Source organism: Vigna unguiculata, chromosome 4 (genome assembly GCF_037176805.1).
Source record: "Vigna unguiculata cultivar grain cowpea cultivar isolate G323 ecotype 2 chromosome 4, ASM3717680v1, whole genome shotgun sequence".
In the NCBI taxonomy this organism is placed as follows: Eukaryota; Viridiplantae; Streptophyta; class Magnoliopsida; order Fabales; family Fabaceae; genus Vigna; species Vigna unguiculata.
In genome coordinates, this window is record NC_140795.1 from 7121896 (window position 1) to 7141846 (window position 19951).

A 19951-nucleotide genomic window follows, 5' to 3' on the forward strand; every position below is an offset into this window, starting at 1 on the left:
GACACCAAAACATTTCTATGATTTTTTATATTTTTGAAAAGGAGTTTTGTGCGACGCGAGCAATCGATTAGACACCAAAACTATTTTTATAATTTTTGTAATTTGTAAAGGAGCATCGTGCGACGCGAACGGTCGATTAGATACAAAATTATTTTTATAATTTTTTATTTTTTAAAAACCGAAGTGTCGTGCGATGCGAACTGTCGATTAGATACTAGAAGAAAAATTAAAGAAAATAATTTTAATTTTTTTTATTCTTATTTTTATCATTTTTCAAAAACTATTTTAATTTTAATTTTACTTTAAAATATTTTATTATTTTAGAAAATGATGTGATTGAAATGTAAGATTTAATTAGAAAATGGTAAAATTGAAAATAGAAAATGGAAGTGCATAAGTGAGTATGTGGGTGCAATGAGAAAAACTACACACATGGGAATGGGGTGCACATAGAGAAACGCGTGGTTCATAAAGTAAATACATTCTAGACTAAAACAGGAAATTAAAGGAGTGGGGTGTGTGCTTAGTGAAAATGCAGGTACATAAGTTAAAATAAAACTAAATGCAAGGAGTGTGGGGTTTTTACTTTTGGAAGTGTATGAAGAAATAAAAATGAAAAGCCCAAAATAGAATAAGGGTGAAAAGATGAACCACAAAGGTGCAGAAAGTATTAAAATTAGTAACCCAATTAAAATAGTGGTTTGAGAGTAAATTATGGGGTGCATGAAGAAAATATTGAATCTGTCTCAAAACCCTAAGCCAATTAACTTCATGTTCTTTAAAACAACACCGTAAATGAACATGCCCCAACTTCATCTTCTACCTCATGTTGCCACCAACCACATACACTACTCACTACCAAGACTGTCGACGACGCTATCAGCCACGCACCACTGCCAACGGTGGTGCGAGCCACCACTTATTATCAATCTTTTGTGCTAGGACAACTCCCATGACATAATTTGACGCATTGCACATGAGCTCAAATAGGATTGTCAAATCTGACGCTTGAATGATAGGAGTGGTGGTCATGGCCTTCTTGAGGCAATCAAAAGCCTCTTTCATCCTTCATCAAAGATGAAGTCAACATCCTTTTGCAGCAACTTGGACAATAGGAAGTCCTTCTTACTAAAATCATGGATAAAGTGCATGTAAAACCTTGCATGACCAATAAAAGAACGAACCTTTCACACAGAAGAGGGGTAAGGCAACTATGAAATAACAGAAATTTTAGCAGGGTCAACTTCTATGCCTTTACTTGAGATGATGTGCCCCAAAACTATACTCTGTTCTACCATGAAATGACACTTCTCAAAATTGAGAAAAAGATTAGATTGAATGTGTAACATCCTTGCCGGAAATTATTTATTTAAAATTAAAATAGGAAAGTAATAATAATAATAATAATAATAATAATAATAATAATAATAATAATAAATCGCATTTACTATTAAAGCACTTTCCCAAAATGCGTGAAAAAATTAAAATCATTATTTCAAATGCGCCAATGCAAAAATCCATAAAGCATTCACTTATTACAAATTTAAACTGTTCATAACGCAAATTACAAAATCATTCATAAAACTCGTAAAACATATCTATGTAAAACTCCCAAACACACACAAATTGGGTGAGCTCAAATAAAAGGAAATATAATATAAATTAAAAAAATACAATTCAACCCATGACCCGTGTTAGAACCCCAATCCTTAATCCTCAACTTTCAAAGTTTCCATTGGACGCCCCTTGATTCTACACCATTTGATGATTACACTGATTAATCTTTGCTGCCACGAGTATTTACTCACCTCTCCGACTACAGGCCACCACCTAATAGTCCACACGCGGTAATAAATTTGCCACCGCCACGATCTATGACACCAAGTGGAGTTCCCCAATACGAACGACAGTTCGTATTTGTCCCCACACTACCAAACTTGTTGGATAACACCGAGGAGGGCAATCTTCCAGAACCCATCCGTACGAGCCACGATCTCGCACATTTCACTGAACTTCCAAAACCACCAGGCTACAACCTCGAGTGGCCATGTGTTACCCCAATACAAGTTGCACTCGTAATTGGGCCCCCAACAAAGCATCGCATCAAGACCTTCATCCAAAACCGTGCAGAATCCTCCTCGCAATCCAACTCTGCACTCAAAACCGCTTGGCGCATCACTCACGTCACTAGGCAGAACTTAGTTCCATACCGCCGGCAATCTCCTCACGTCGCCAAGCGACGAGCTCCTTCCAGTACTTCTACCAGACCAATTTCGCCTGGCCGAACCACTCATTCCACTAGGTGCCACGTGATCCTAGTGGCCACTACCACTATTTTGAGTCCCTGCCGCCTAACGGCCTTTCCCGAGTTGCCAGGCGCTATACTAGTAGCGTAAGTGTTATTGGTTTTATGCATTTTGGGGATGGTCCCAAGGAGCCCAGCACTTCCCATAAAGTCAGGCATCATCACAAAAGCTTATTCAATCATAATAATCATGACTCTAATACAGTCCACACACACTCACAAGCATTATGAATTCATTACACTATCATTTGATCTAGTAAAACATGTCATAAAATTCCTACCACATATACAACTTGCACAACCATACAATATCCCAAGCAAACCATGTTACCACACTACAGTCACACATAGCACAACTCCAATTACTTTCTTTTATCCCACTTAACACATATTATACCATTTTTTATCCAATTAAAATATACCACAATGAATTTCATCCCACATTCACTTCAGCACGTTATGACAAATTTCCAAAACAAACCTTATACACATTTCACTTCATGCAAGCTTACCTTTACACTCATTTGCTTACATGCATCCCACCATTATGCATGGACACAATCCTATTATATGTAAGTACTTTATTCCCATACCTTCTGTCCAATTATCCATATTAGACACAAAACTACCAGATAAACTCCCTAAGAATGCGAATAACAGAACAAAAATCAAAACATCCTGCTATGCTGATATGTCGCTTGGCGACAATTTATGTGTCGTCAAGCGGTGCATATATTTCTGGGTTATGCTAAGATATTTCCCACATTTGTAGAACCCCAATTCCCCCAACGTCAATTCTGTCATGCATTTCTCATACTCATTTAGTATTCAATCGATTATACATATTTGGCATATTCCAATTAAGATTAATTTCACAAAAACCACACACTTATCAAAGACCAAAAATCATATCTCTTCATCCCCAACCCTAACATGAACCCAAATTCCCAATGTAGACATGTTCACATAATTGTCATCAAATGATGTAATCTCATACAATCAATCACAACGACAATCGTGCAATTCCATATGGGTATTCCTCCCAAGCATCACAACCATTTTAATATAACAGAAAACTAGGCAAGCCAGTTCGCATTGCCTGGCGGGAAGCCTCCAACCACTAGGTGGTTCATAGGAAAAACCCAAAAATTGGGTTCTGGAAACGTGTAACACCTGACGGGTCTTCAACGCTGTTAGGCGATTTTTGGAAAAATTCTAGAAATGCGAAAACTCAAGGTAAAAATAGCAGAAAATACACCTCAATCATCAATCATAATACACGATCATATAACTCAAATTAATAGACAAAGTGGAACTCCCCTAACCTCTTTTCCTAACTCAAATTTGCGTCACTTAGATCCTGTGGTGATAGCAACATGTTCCTCTACCTTGCTCCATCTAAACTCCCTTCAATTAGCCTTTAATTCTCCCTCCACTCTCTATTTTCAGTGTGGCTTTTTCAGGTGTTCATCAAAATGCACTCTCTCACCTTATTTGCACTCTTATTTTCATTTTACCACCCCACTCTTAATTGCCTTAATGAGAAAAATGAAAATTACATTAACTTGAGCTTAATGCTCATTCAATGGCTGTTTAGGATGATTTTCCAACCTTCCTAGTTGCCCTCTGACGGCTAGGGTTTTCAACTCCTTCACATTAATGCCACAACCATACCAATGTCAAATCCACAACCATGCCAATGTTGACATACATAGGACTTTCAATTCTCGTCCACCAAGGTTCAAACCCACAACCATGCCAATGTCAAATCAATGTACAACCATTCAACCAATTCATGTTTCGTGATAATTCCTATAAATCTAGGAATTTAAAATCACTTATCATACTCAAGCGCACCATAAAAATAATACAATCAAAATAATCATATAATTGACATACATAGGACTCAAACCCAAGTCCTCTCAACACAATCAAGTACTTTCAACCATTTGAGCTAGTACTTTTCCACGTCATAAAAATTAACATTAAATGTCATAAAGGCTCCTACTACCCGCATTTGATAAATAATTATTTATTTAATTATTTAAATTCCTCAGGTCTTACAAGATGCACCTATTCAGAACTCTGTCCAGACTGTCTAAACATGCATCATAAAAGGATCTATACACAATAAAATTATCCATAAAACACCTCTATGCAGTTTTCAAGAAAATCATTGAAAATGCTAAACATGCATTGTTGGAATGTGCCAGGAGCATTGCATAGGCCAAAAGACATCCTTCTATAGGCAAAAGTGTCAAAGGGGCATGTGAATGTGGTATTTTTCTGATCCTCAGGAGCAATATGGATTTGAAAATAACTAGAAAAACCATCAAGAAAACAGTAATGAGATTTACCTGCCTAACGCTCAAGCATATGGTCAATGAATAGTAGTAGGAAATGGTCTTTCCTGGTTGCTTGATTGAGCCTTTTATAATCAATGCAAACTCTTTAGCTATTATGCACCCTAGTTGGGATCAACTCATCCCTTTCATTTTTAATAACTGTGAGGTCTATCTTTTTAGGAACCATATGGATGAGATTGACCCATTGACTGTCTGAAATTGGGTAGATGATCCTAACTTGTAGAAGCTTGGTCACCTTCTTTATAATTTCCAGAATGACGGGGTTGAGTCGCCTCTATGGCTATCTCACTGGCTTCTCTCCATCCTCCAACAATATCATGTGCATGCACGTGGATTGGCTAATACCAGGAATTTCAGCCAATGTCCACCCAATGACCTTCTTGTGCTTCTTGAACACTTACAACAACCTCTGCTCTTGCTCAGGAGTGAGGGAGGTAGAGATGATCACATGTAGTCTTTTCTCATCCTCCAAATAGACATACTTGAGGTTGTTTGGTAGAGGTTTTAACTATGGAGTGTTGGGTGCTGGCTGAATATCAGGAACCGGAGGGGAGGGGGAAATGGGTTCCACAGCCTATACCTCAACATAACAATCAGATGCATATGTACTTCATGCAACATGGTTAGTGCACTCTGACCGTGTAACATCAAAATCATATGGTACAGTAAGTAGAGAGTCAAACTCAGAATCAACATCAAAATCAGAGTCAGAATCACAATATAAATTAGAATCAACACCAATGCATGCAAATTCAGACAATTCAAACATAGATGAATATTTTATGCAATGTAAAGGGTAGAAATTAGAAATATGTCCATCAACAAATCATCAATGATATCAACATGAAAAATAGAGTGGTACTCAGAAGGATGTTTCATGGCATCTAGAATATTAAATTACACCACAATATCATCAAACTTCATAGACAAAGTACCTGCATGGACATCAAGCTTGGTTCGTGCGATTTTCAAAAATAGCCTGGCTAACTTGATTGGTGCAGAACCATGTGAAAATCCTTCTTCCATATCAAGAATATAAAAATCAGCAGGAAAAATCAATTCACCAACATAAACCAAAACATCATCAACCAAACCTACAGGGTGGACAACACTTCTATTTGCCAACTGAATCACCACACCCGTAGGTTGTAGGGGTCTAAGAGAAAGAGATTTAAAAATAGACATAGGCATTACATTTATTGAAGCACCAAGAGCAAGCATTGCATTTTCAAATTTATTAATACCTATGAAGTAAGGTACACAAAATGTACCTGGGTCCTTGCACTTCTCAAGAATATGAGGAACAAATTTACCTATCAACGCTGACACATTTCTCCCCATGTTAATCTTCTCGTTTCCCTTTAGCATCCTCTTGTGCGTGCATAACTCCTTCAAGAACTTTGCATATCTGGGGATCTGTTTAATGGTATCCAACAAAGGTATGTTCACCTTTACCTTCTTGAATGTTTCTAGAATTTCTCTATCAACCTCTTCCATCTTCTTGCTTGAAATGGCTTTTGGTAAAAAAGGAATAGGGGATGCAAGGCCAATAATAGAGGTGGAAGGCGTAGAAGACACACTAGATGTGGAAGGATCGGTTGCACGAGCATCATGTTTTCTTTGAAGTGTGGCAGGGTCAACTTCTGTTTCAGGTGTAGGCCAAGGAGTGGGAACTTCAATCTTCTTCCTAGATCTCAATATGATAGCACTCACATTTCTCGGAATCTCAATTGTTTGTGATGACAACTTGTCAAAATTTTGAGCTTGTGCTTGGCTTAGCTGAGCGATCATCTACCTCATTTGATTTGTCAAACTCTGAATTAAAGCTCTTGTATCCTGCTAGAATTGCATATTTTGAAGGGTCATCACCCTCCTCCAATGAAGTAGAAGATGAAGGTACAACAGGAGTTGGGGTACCACCAGAAACAGGTGGAACTAGGCCATCGTGTGCATGTGTAACTCTTTGTTATTGGTGAGGTGGCTGCACATTTTGTACCTATTGGTTTTGTTGTTGTTGTTGATTGCCCCATCTAAAATTGGGGTGATTTCTCCAACTTGGATTGTATCTGTTAGTGGACAAATCATGGTTCTGCTAGTGTTGATGGGGCAGCCTATTGTTGAAAATGTTGGCAGCATAGGCTTGAGGAGTATCAGAAGATGCATAAGTTCTGGCCTCTTGCAAGGTGAGGCAAGAATATGTGAAATGATCAACTAAAGTGCAATGCCACAAACTCTTGCAGTAAAAGGTGTAGTCCTCTAATTCGTAGCAAGTTGATTGACTAAAGTGGTAAGAGCATCAATCTTGGTCTCCAACTTCTTAGTGTACTCAACAACTCCTACATCATGAACCCTTCTAACAACTATGGCATCATGTCTTGCACCAAATTTTTTAGAGTTAGAGGTCATGTTCTCAATCAATTGCCTCGCTGCTGTTGGGGTCAAATTACCAAGAGCACCACCACTCACAACATCAATCATGCTTCTATCTATATGGTGCAAGCCTTTATAAAAATACTGAAGAAGCAGATGCTTAGATATCTAGTGGTGGGGGCAACTAGAAAACAAATTCCTGAACCTCTCCCAATATTCACAGAGGCTTTCCCTAGACTGGTGCTTGATGCTAGAAATGTCCTTTCTTATGGTTGTGGTTCTGGACACAAGGAAGAATTTGGCTAAGAACAATATCTACAAGTCATCCCAACTCGTGATGGACCTAGGGTGCAAGGTAATACAACCAATCTTTTGCATTACCCTCCAAGGAATGAGGAAAGGCCTTCAAGTACACATGATTTTCTCGTAATTATGTATGATTAGACGATGTTGCTACTATGGTTTGTTTCATATACCATCATGAAACCATTGTGCTACCACATGTGAACAAACATCTTATTGTGATCAACCATTGTGACATTGTGAGAATATGTAAAATAACATGCATATACATAACCCATTGGTCTGAATCTGAATCATTTGGATGGAATAAGCACATATTAGTAGTAACCTTAAGGTAAGGAAGTATATGTTTTACTCTAAACCATTTTCTTCTTGTAGTTGAAAATTGTATCTTGCTTAACAAATTTACAGCAAATGCAATATTAGATCGAGTATAATTAGCGAGATACATTAGTGTTTCTATGACATTAAGATACAATACTTCTGGACCAAAAAGATCTTCATCATTTTCTTAAGGAATAAGAAGAGCATTTATCAACATCTAACGACCTCATAACTATTAGAGTGCATAATGGATGTGACTTGTCCATTTAGAACATTTTATGCACCTTAATTATATAAGTCTCTTGATGTATAAAAAAACACCTTTGTTTAAATACTCAATTTGTAATCTCAACAAAAATTTTGCCTTTTCAAGATCCTTCATCTCAAATTCTTTCTTTAAGAAATCAATTGCCTTTGTGAGCTCATTAGGAGTTCCAACAATATTTATGCCATTTACATAAACAATAATTATGGCAAATTCATTTTTGGATCTTATCATATAAATACAAGCACACATAGGATCATTTCTATATCCTTCTTTTAATAATACTCAATAAGACGGGTTTTGTGAAAAACCTTGAGCAACCAATTGTGTTTTGTATCTAACAATTTCATCATTCTTTATTTGATTTTTGCGCAAAAATCCATATGTACCCAACGGGTTTGACACCTTTAGGTGTGCTAACTATCAGTCTAAAAGCATTTTGTTTAGCAAGCAAATATAATTATGCTTTTTTGTATATTTTCATTTTGGCCAATCATTTCTTTGTCGGCAATCTTCGATGATCACTGGTTATTGATCCTCATTGTCATTCATAGCATTCATCGCCATATTATATGTAAAAGTTTCGTCAATGTTGACTTTATTTTGGTTCCATAATATATGATTCATGACATAATTTATTGACATCTCATCATTTTCAACAATTTTAGATACCCGAGGTTCTTCTGGAACCGAATCATTAATTATGTCAAATGAATCTTTTAGGATTTCAACCTTTTCGATTAGGTCATCTTGCATTTTAGCTCCCTTTCTCATTCAAGAGTTTTTATCTTTGGAACCAATAGGTCTACCACGCTTCAAACGTGTGTTTGAAACTATCAGGCCTACCACGATTCAGGCATGTTATGAATTAATATCAAATATACTTGAAGCATTAACAATTGATATATATGATTTGATTACCTTTCTGTCAGTAAGACCATTTGGTAATTGATTGACTAATTTTGTAAATGAATTATCCTTTGAACTTCCAGTTCACATTCTTTTGTACGAGGATCAAGATAAGATAATGATAATTCATTCCAACCAATATTCTTTTCCAATTGTTTTCTTTCTCTCCCTAATGTTGGAAAAACTTATTCATCAAAGTGACAGTCGAAAAGTCAAACTATAAATAAGTCAAACTATTGGTAGTTCAAGATATTTTATTATTGAGGGAGAATCATATCCAACATATGTTCTTAATCGTCTCTAAGGACCCATCATAGTCCCTTTTGGTGGGAAAATTGAAACATATACATCACACTCAAAAATTGTTACATGAGAATATTAGGTCACTAACAAAAAACCAACTACATAATAGAGTATTTGTGATAACTTATTGGCTTGATGCGAATCAATAATGCAACATACAAAATTGCATATCCCCAAGTAGCCGTTGGAATATTAGCTCTCATAAGTAATGGTCTTGCAACCAATTTTAAATGTTTTAGTAATGATTCTACAAGTCTATTTTGAGTATGAACATGTGCTACTGAATGCTCAACTTCAACTCCAATTGATATACAATACTCATAAAAGCATGAGATGTAATTTCACCAGTATTATCAAAACAAATTTTCTTAATCGAATAATTTGTGAAGTGAGCTCTTAATTGTACTAATAACTTTGCAAATACTTGATTGCGAGTTGATAATAAACAAATGTGACTATCTAGTTGATGCATCAATTAAAACCATAAATTATATAAATGATCTACATGGTGGGTGTATTGGACCACAAATATCACCCTGTATTCGTTCTGAAAATGCGATTAACTCATTTCTATTTTTTCTGGTAATGTTCTTATTATCAATTTCTGTGAATGTATAGTACATGAGAACTCATTGGTTTGAAGAAGTTTTTGACTCTTAAGTGGGTGTCCATATGAGTTTTTCAACCTTTTTTTTTTTGCATCATAATAGATCCCGGATGACCCAACTGATCATACCAAACAAGGAGTTCATTTTGATTCGTAAACTTCTAGTTTACCATGACATGCATTTTAAATGTACTAATATATGTGTAGTACAAATCATCCAACTGATCATGTCAAAAAGGAATTCATTTTGATCTCGTAAACTTCTAGTTTACCATGACATGCATTTCAATTGTACTAATATATATGTATAGTACAAACCATAAGAAAATGTTGATAATTTCTCCAATACACTTTTCTTTTCAACTCAATCGTAGAGACATAAAGATATTTCATATCTTTTTCATTCTTGTCTCAATATGATTTCCATTTAGAAAAATATCCTTGAAACTTAATAAGTTTCTATTCAACTTCTTGGTAGAAGTATAATAGCTCTTCTAGAGCCTTCAAATATATTTGTTGTACTATAAATAATACTAACATTGATATCTCGCATTACCAAAGAAGATAAAAATTTATTACTCTTGAGAATTGTATAAGTTGTTGCACTATCAATAAGACAATATCCTTTGGTACTAGTGCAAACATTCCTTTTTTATATAAACGTAAATATCAATATGAGATTTTTTTTAACACTTTCATAACCAATGAGGTGATCAATGCTTCCATTTGGTTTAGCAAAGAAAATAATAATATCAAGATGAGTAACATCCATATAGTCATAATCAGAATCACCATAAGCAAAATGTGTTTCTATTATTTGTAAGATGCTTTGGTGTATGACAAGTACAACTCAAATGGCTTTTACTATCGTAATGATAATATATACTTTCATCTTATTTGCCAATATTTTCACATTTTTCTTTTCCCTTTTTTCACATTATTGTGTCACTTTTGGTGAAAAAATGTGTCTTTGAATTTTCCTTTATAACCATGTCCATAATCAATATCATGATCATATAAATAAAATATTATTGCATTCACTTCTAGGAATGGAGCAGAACCAATTGGACAGGTTTCATTATTTTCTATCAAAAGACATGAAATAAATTCATAATATGTATTGCTGCATTCACTTTTGGGCAATGACGGATCTTGACCAACATTGATGGGGGAGCCAAAATAATACGTTCAAAATTTATACATTTAATTATTATCACTAATATAATAAAAATGAATACATAATTTAGTATAACGATAACTAAAAAAAAAGATTACAAATAAATATATGGAAGACTTTGTATACCTATTTAAAAAAAAGGACTAAAAAATAATTTTTCATAATCTAATAAAAAACTGAGAGACGTAAATACCAAAAGAAAATTCGATGATAATCAAACCACACTTAAGATCCAGTTATAAAAAACACACAGTACAATATTTTTTCTTTTATGTTCATAAAATAAAAAATTAATATGTAAGCTCATTAAATAAATTAATATACAATTATTAAACTAATATTTCACTATCATGTGATACGAGAGAGAATTACATTCTTCTTTATTTTTTCGAGAATGGAAGACAACAACTTATATGTGAGAGCAAAAATAGTAGATCTTTTTCTCTTAAGAAACAAAAGAAAATAGGTGAGAATGGGAGATAAGAACAATTTGTGAGAAACTCAAGTCATATAATGAACCACAATATCCGGTTATAAAAAAACACACAGTAAGATACTTTTACTTCTATGTTCATAAAATAAAAATTAATATAAAAGAGACTTATTAAATAATTTATTAAACTAATATTTCACTATCAAGTAAGATGAAAGAATTACCTAATTTTTTCCCCCCTCGTGAATGAAAGAGAACAAAGAGAAATAAGAGCAAAAAATAGATATTTTTCTCTTCAAAAACAAAAGAAAAAAAAATTTAAGAATAAGAAATGAAAACGATTTATAAGAAGCTCAAACCATAATGAAAAATAATAATAAAAACATCTTGATAAATCTTTGTATTCTTTATTCTTTATTATATTTGATTTTATATTTTATTATTTATTAACATTAATTATTATATTTATAAAAGAAATAAAATATTTAATTTAATCATCATTAATTTATAATATATTATCTAATATTTATAATATAAAAAAATTTAAAATACCTAAAATTTAAAAAAAAAATCAAATTTTTGTGGGGGCCATGGCCCCTCCCTACTACCACAAACATCTGCCACTACTTTTGGGAATGGAGCAGATTGATGGATCTTATGATTTTTCATCAAAAGCTTTATTGCTTTGTTCAACCGTACAAAGGCATGAAATAAATTCATAATATTTATTGCTGCATTCACTTCTGGGAATGGAGCAGATTGGATGGATCTCATGATTTTTCATCAAAAGTTCCATTGCTTTGTTCAGCCATACAAAGACATGAAATAGATTCATAATATTTGTGAAATCTCTGTTCACAATATTGTTCTCGTAGGAAAAAATTAGTTGCTCAAATTATTTATTTCTTTCTTTAATGGTATCACCAAGACCCATTGCATCTATAAGTATTTCAACATTTAATATCCAATATAAGTAATTCTTCTTTGTAATATCAAGGGTCACAAATCCAAATTTTGCAATGTTTCGCGTGTTTAGAACTAGCACATAAAATAATAATAATAATAATCACCATCATAATAAAAATAATAATAATAATAAGACAGAGAAGAAAATTGATAAAGTCAAACAATTCTTATCACATGAAGAAGAATATAAGGTAAAATTGTAAATAGAGAAAGGATTAGGAAAAGTCTGGATTGAGACAAATAACGTGTTATGAAATAAAGCTAATAATAAAGGAGAGAAGAAAATAGAATAGAAGGAAGAATAAACAATGAGAGAATAGGGAGCAATTGTTCTGTATATTATTATTGAAAGAAAGAGTCATATTTATAGATACAACATGTAATCCATAAAGGAAACAAATCAACTTAGTTAATACAAATATTTACATAAAGAGTAATGAATCATATGAGTATCAATCATATGAGTAAATGTATCAAATCAATGGACAATCATTAATTCATAACAATTAAGATATTTATTTTATTTTATTTCTCATTGTCTATTTAGTTTTTCATGTTAGCAAAAATGATGTCACCACTACCTCTTTGAAAGCTAGAGATTTCGATGGATACTCAAGCAAAAATACTACAAGATTAAGGAAAGTTCAAGATAAAGATATAGAGTATTTAGGGTGTCAAGTCACTCTAGATAAAAAGGAAGCATAAGAGGAATTATTAGCCAAATCATCTCTCTTCACAAGTGAAATCATTTTTTCACGTACGTAATAAATTAAGGTTAAAACATAATTAAATTATGTTTCTACATTTAAAAAAAATATCTTTTGAATTGAAATTGTTTTTTTAAATCAAGTATTCTCTGACTATATGTAAGATCCGTAAAATTTAATTAATTAAATAAATAATTAATTAATAAATACGGGTTGGAAAAGCCTTTATGACATTAAATTCTAAGTTGTATGATGTGGAAAGGTACTAGCTCAAGTGGTTGAAAGTACTTTAATTATGTGAGAGGACTTGGGTTTAAGTCCTATGTATGCCATTTACGTGTTATTTTTTTTATTTTGTTTTGATTATACATGTGATCATGTTTGGAATGATATAATAAATAAATTATATTAGTTTGCATGAAACATGATTGGTTGAATTGGTTGTGCACTTGCTTTGTGATTAGGTGGTTATGGGTTCAAACCTTGGTGAAACCTAAATTAAGCTTTCTTTTTTTGGCTAAGAAGAGAAGATGTAGAAACCCTAACCGCCACGTTAAGGCAACGGGCTTAAAAGAGAGCACGAGTTATAGAGATTGGTGGTGAGGTTGAGTGAGGTTTTGGGACTAAATTGAGAGAAAGCCAAAAGGGTGGTCATTGGTGATCATTGGAAGCTTCCACTTTTAAGCAAAAGGATCTAGGTTACGGGAGTTTTACACGCTATTTTTATGATTGAGTATGAATCATATGAATGATGGTATGAATTGTATGCATGTTCTTGCTCTAATTGCATTTTTCGTAATTCTGGAAAATTTCCAGGAACCGCCTGGCGGGCTGTTCATAGTCGCCAGGCGGCACATGCACTTTTGTATGGTTTTGGGTTCCCGGCTGCCAGGCGACGCATGACGTTGTACCAAAATTCTGGGTTTTTGGATGAGCTGCTTGGCGGTGATGAACACCTGCTCGGCGACACAAGTTGAATTGACTCGATTTTTATGTTTTTCGTGTTCTGGAAGGATTCTGATCGTCGAGAAATCATGTTCTAAGGATTCATAAATGTTTGGGTATCATATAAACCTGGAACCATTGCGTTCGGGAATTAATTGAATGAACAATTTGAGAATATGACTTTCGGGTTCGAGAATTGGGGTTTTCATACTGGTATGAATTATGTAAGTCAACATAATGAAATTTTGTGTATTTTATGTTTAACATAGAATTATTAATCTTAAATATATAATAGAGGGGAATTGAGTGGGAAGATTGATGAACTGGGAATTTGAAATTTTTGTAGAGTTCGCACAGGGTGATGAAATCCTGGGAACTGCACAGAAAGGCATGCATCGCCTGGCGGCACGGGGCTTGCCGCCAGGTACCAGCACAGGGATAACACCTCTGTGTGGCTGTGAGGTGTAGTTCTGTTTTGGAGGTTTTGATGTGCAGTGGATATTGGGAAATTGATCAGGGTTGGTAGTGTATAGTCTTGAGAATGATGGATGGATGAGGAGATGTGTGTAAGTGAGAGTATCTAGTGTAACTATTACGAAAGCCTAACCATGATATATTGGAAATTTGATGACTAAAGTAATGAAGGGTATAACTAGGTGGGAAAACAGTTCGAGGGAACAAAGAATGTATTTTTCAATGGGATGAAAATGATTGCTAAGTAAACTGTTTGATATTAGAGATTTAAGACTTAGCCAGGCTAATGTGTGGTGCATTGAGAATCAGGATTTTGAATAATTGCGAGAGTGAATATGGCATTGAGGCAATTGTGATAGTAAGTAATAAGTATTGTGGGCACATTGTGTTATGGAGTGATGAATAAGGTTTTCTTAAGAAAACCAATTTTGTGCACTTGGATAGTTGGCCTTAGATAGAAGTAGGAAACTGGATAGTAAGTTAGCCACTGGGAGAGCGATTCAACTGGATTGATGAAAGGCAAAGTGAGGATTGATCCTTGGAGTGAAGAATTAAATTTGTGCAGAAATACTCAGATACCATAACTGTGTAGGTACTGATACAGCGCTTGGCGGTGGGTTTAAACCGCCAGACGATAGTTGTAATTCTAGTGAGTATTAGAGGGTGTGGCGCCTGGCGACAATGGATGATGCGCCAGGCGATGACGGTGAAACAAATGAGCAACAGGGCGTTTGGCGCCTGGCGGTACGCGTCCCCCGCCAGGCGGTCTGGAAGCTAGCAGCGCTTGGCGGCACGTGTCCCCCACTAGGTGATTTTACTGCTGCAGCTCTAGGTTGTTGATTCTGTAGGCGTGATCTACAAGGCTTTTGGTGATGCTTCAAAGGTGGGATTGCTGGTGTTCCTTGAGTTGTGGCTCGGAACGTATCGCTTGAGTTGTGGCTCAGGATAGGGGTTAAAGCACGTGGTATTCCTTGAGTTGTGGCTCAGAATAGCATCTCCCGAGTTGTGGCTCGGGATGGTGGATGAACACGAGGAACCCTTGAGTTATGGCTCGGGTTGGCGAGTGTTGCCGGTGTGAGTGTGCTGGTTGTGGCCAGTACGGATGGGTCCAGATGGATTACCCTCCTCAGTAATTAGCTAACGAGTTTGGAAGTCTTGGGACATTACGAACTATATTCGTATTTGGGAACTCCACCTGGCGTTACAGTGTATGATCCGTAACATGGTTTCCCACATGTGCTCTATCGGTTGTGGCCGATAGGTATGGCAGCAAGTCACCTTGAAGTAATCACTAGAAGAGGTAGGACACGAATAACTTGGTTGTGGCCAGGTGGAATGAATTAGATGGGTTGGAATTCATTTGGGAAGAATGTGTTGTCTATATATATATATACATATATATATATATATATACATATATATATATATATATACACACACATATATATATATATATATATGTATATATATATGTATATATACATATACATGTATATATACATATATATATATACATATATATATACATATACATATATATACATATACATATATATATATATATATGTATATATGTATATGTATATATATATATATACATATACATATATATATACATATATACATATATATATATATATATATATGTATATGTATATATACATATATACATATATATGTGTGTGTGTGTGTGTGTGTGTTATATGTGTATGCTATTTTATATGCTTTATCTGTTAAGATTGGCGATGATCGTGTACGTGGTACACGTGAGCAGATGATGTTGATGCAGGTGATTCTGGTGGAGCTTAGCTGCGGAGAGGGGATAGTTCAGGAATCTTCTATTTTATTTTAATGGTTTGAAATGAGTTGTAAACCCATACGAGTGTTTGTTTTATAACACTCTGGTTTTGAGAATTATGGATTTGAGTACTTTTTATTTATTTAATAGTTTAAATTTCTCGCATTTTGGGAAATGAGGTATTATTAAATGTGATGTGTTATTTATTTTTTTCTTTATTTTATTAAAATCCATAATATCCTGACAGGATGTTACACTATATCTTCTCCTAAAAATCATCTTTTCTATAGAGAATAAAAATTGATTTTCGAATTTATTTGATTTTATTTAAATTAATTAAATTATGTTTCTACCAATTTTCAAAAATAAAAATATCTTTTGAATTGAAAATGATTTTTAAATTAAGTATCCTCTGACTATATCTTCTCCTAAATATCATCTTTTCTGCATAGAATAAAATTTGATTTTTGAATTTATTTGGTTTTATTTTTGAATTAATTGAATTATTTTTTTTACCGCAAACTCAAGTAAAACTATTTAAATAATCCAATTTGAGAACGAGAAAAAGCACAACACACTATTAATTGTAATTTTCATCCTTTATTTTGTACATAGAAGATGTTTCATCCCTTGTGTGATTCAAGGGAGGTGTTGCCATATCTTGAGAGGGCTCAAGATAGTGTTTATCAATCTTTAGAATTTTTCTTTTGCATGTTTCACTAGGTCATTGTGGTTGTAATTGAAATACTCTAAAGATAGTGAATTGAGATTGTCATTCTCACATTGAGGTGACTGGGAACTGGATGTAGAGTTGGCTATACTTGGACCAGTATAAATTACAGTGTGAATTTCTTCTTTCCTTTTTTTTTTTGGCTTCAGGTAACACACTTAATTAATAGTAATAAAAAAAAGATATTTTCTTGAGTATATATAGACATTAAGACAATTTTTTGTAAAACATCAATTCAACCCCTTTCTTGATGCCATTTGTCTAACATTTCACACAAATGTACTCATCTTTCACTCTTATATGTTTTCTTTTTATTTTTTTGAAGAAAAAAATAAAGTTAAACACAAATTCATTATTTTTGCTCTAATTTGTCATTTGTTCTCTTTCTTCTTTAAAAGAAATTGTAACTCTCTTGTCTCACTTGATAATAAAATATTAGTTTAAGAGTTATTAATATTATTTTTTATCTCATGAGCCTTTCTATATTCATTTTTTATGAATATAAAAGAAAAAATAATGTATTGTGTGTTTTTTCATAACCAATTTTTAATTGTGACTTGATTGTAATATATTTTTCTTTTAATAATTATGTCTCTCAATTCCTTATTACATCATGATAAATTATTTTTTAATATTAATATTTTTTAAAAATAGGTATATTGATCAAGAATAAAATAATAGATTCTTTTTTTTTAAAAGTAATAAAAAGAAAGATATGGGTGAAGATGAAAATAAGATATATTTTACTTCACGTCTTTTAAATCATTTTACTAATAATGATTCAATTTTTCATATATGAACTTTATTTTTTGAAGCATTATACTAATTAACAATCAAATAATTATATCATTTTGGTCTCTTCAAATTTTTTTTGTCAAGATCTGGGATCAAGTTTTATAAAACTTCACTATGAATGTTGATTTATTTAAGTAAAAAGCTGAATGCCCTAAACTAGATTAAATATAGAATGTGAATAATTTAATTTAAAATTAATAATTTTAAGTCAGAAAATCTAAGCAATTTAGTTTTGGGTGTGACTTTCTATTTATAAAATAAAGTGATTACAAATTATGTATCTCTTAAAAAGAAAATTACAAAATACAAAAATGATAATAAAATATAATCTCCTTTATCATTTGTTAAAATATCTTCTAGATTAGATCTCTTAATTAAATCAAAACTTTTTATAAAACTTAGGTCGTAGGTATTAAGCCATTGAACATTCTATTCATCTTCAATATCATGCTGGACAGTATTTAGTATGTGGGAGTTCTTTTCTTAAATATTTGGATAAGTATACAAAACTTAGTATTGTATTATTAAATATTTGTATAAATATACAAAACTTTGTATAATTGATTTTCTTTCATAATGGCGAAGTCTAACCTTAGTACGTAATCCCACCATCTTTTGGTTTTTATATTATCCTTTGAAGAGGTCTGCGTTTAATGGATTGGGTCAGCGCGGCTGTGGATCCATCCATAATCTCCAAGAAAGGGGTCCAAGACAACACCGTATTATTACTGTAGCCATTGCCTTCACTGGTGGAATTGGTCGTAGTAGTCACATTCAAGTTAGTAGTAGAAAAACTATCCTCACTAATTTCCTCTCCTTTTTCAATTGCCGTTTGCTCTGCACTTTCTTGTAGCCGGAGCGTAAACTCCAGCATTGCAACCACATCCTTCATGCACGGCCGCTGCGTTCCATCTTCCAATAAGCAACTCATCCCAATCTCACAAAACTTCTTCAGGCACTCTGGTGCAATCTTCTTCTTCAACGCGGGCTCTACAATCTCTGCTATGGTCCCATTTCGATCACAATGTTTCACCCAATTAGAAAGCGACACCTGCTGCGTCTCCGCACTGTGAATCAAAGCTGGACGACCACACAGTATCTCAAAGAGCACAACCCCGAACGAGTAAACATCAGACTTTTCCGTTAAGCGAAATCGTTTGTAATACTCGGGATCTATGTAGCCAAAGCTTCCCTTCACATGGGTACTCACGTGGGACTTGTCTGTGTCTGTAGGCCCAATTCTTGAAAGACCAAAGTCTGAAACCTTCGCCACCCACTTATCATCTAACAAGATGTTCGTCGTTTTGACATTGCGGTGGATGATCGTGTGCTTCCCGCCTGTGTGGAGATAGTGCAGCCCACGCGCTGCGCCGATGCATATCTGCAAGCGCTGCTTCCACGAGAGGGGGATTATCCGTGTTGTAGAGATGATCGCTTAGGGTGCCACGACCCATGAAATCGTAGACCACTATCATCTCGTTTTGAATCATGTTGGTAATTGGGATGAAAATGACCTGGATGTGTGGAAAGAGGTGGAGAAGGAAGAATATGACTGCGCTGAACCTCATGGTTTGCTGTGAGAGTGACAGAACCAAGACTTATTATCATCCTTGATAAGTTACCCTTGCTACGAAAGCCAGCCTGAAAGAAAGTTCACACTCAATGATACACTACTCTACTACTACCTATCTCTGGTTGTAATAAAAGAAAAAATATAATCATTCATTTATCTTTCATTTTTTTTTTACAGTTTTTAATATTTAATAAAAAATTAATATTTTTCCTTTGACCTTACCCAATAGTCCTATGTAGAGATGTTAAAATAGGTTCTAACCCGTGAGCTAATCCGGCTCACCACATAGGTTCAAGCCAGGTTGAATTGAGAGAAAATCAGTTTCTTTCAAATGTAGGTTGAATTGAGCCCGACTCACTTAATTTCCGAATTAAATATGTTCGAGTTGGATTGAAGGTGAGTTGATCCACTTAATCCACCAATATTTTTTTAAATTCTTTTGTGTAATATTTGAATAGTTTGAATGTTTAATTAATTTTTTTTGTGAAGTTATGTATGTTGATACTTTAATCTTTAACTATTATCTTTATTATAATATTTGAGAATATTAGGTGAACACTTTGATTTCACTATTATAAAAAATGAATTAGTCAATTCAATC

At 33.9% G+C, this 19951-nt stretch overlaps 1 non-coding gene and 1 pseudogene across 1 annotated transcript; one reads left to right on the forward strand and one right to left on the reverse strand.

Moving 5' to 3' along the window:
* Positions 1–7207: 7207 nt before the first annotated feature.
* On the forward strand, positions 7208–7314 carry LOC114182794 (small nucleolar RNA R71). The gene has a single exon (XR_003604230.2). It is a non-coding gene; the product is annotated as a small nucleolar RNA R71 (small nucleolar RNA).
* An 11085-nt stretch (positions 7315–18399) lies between these two features.
* Positions 18400–19231, reverse strand: LOC114180430 (receptor-like protein kinase FERONIA pseudogene; annotated as a pseudogene).
* Positions 19232–19951: the final 720 nt, after the last annotated feature.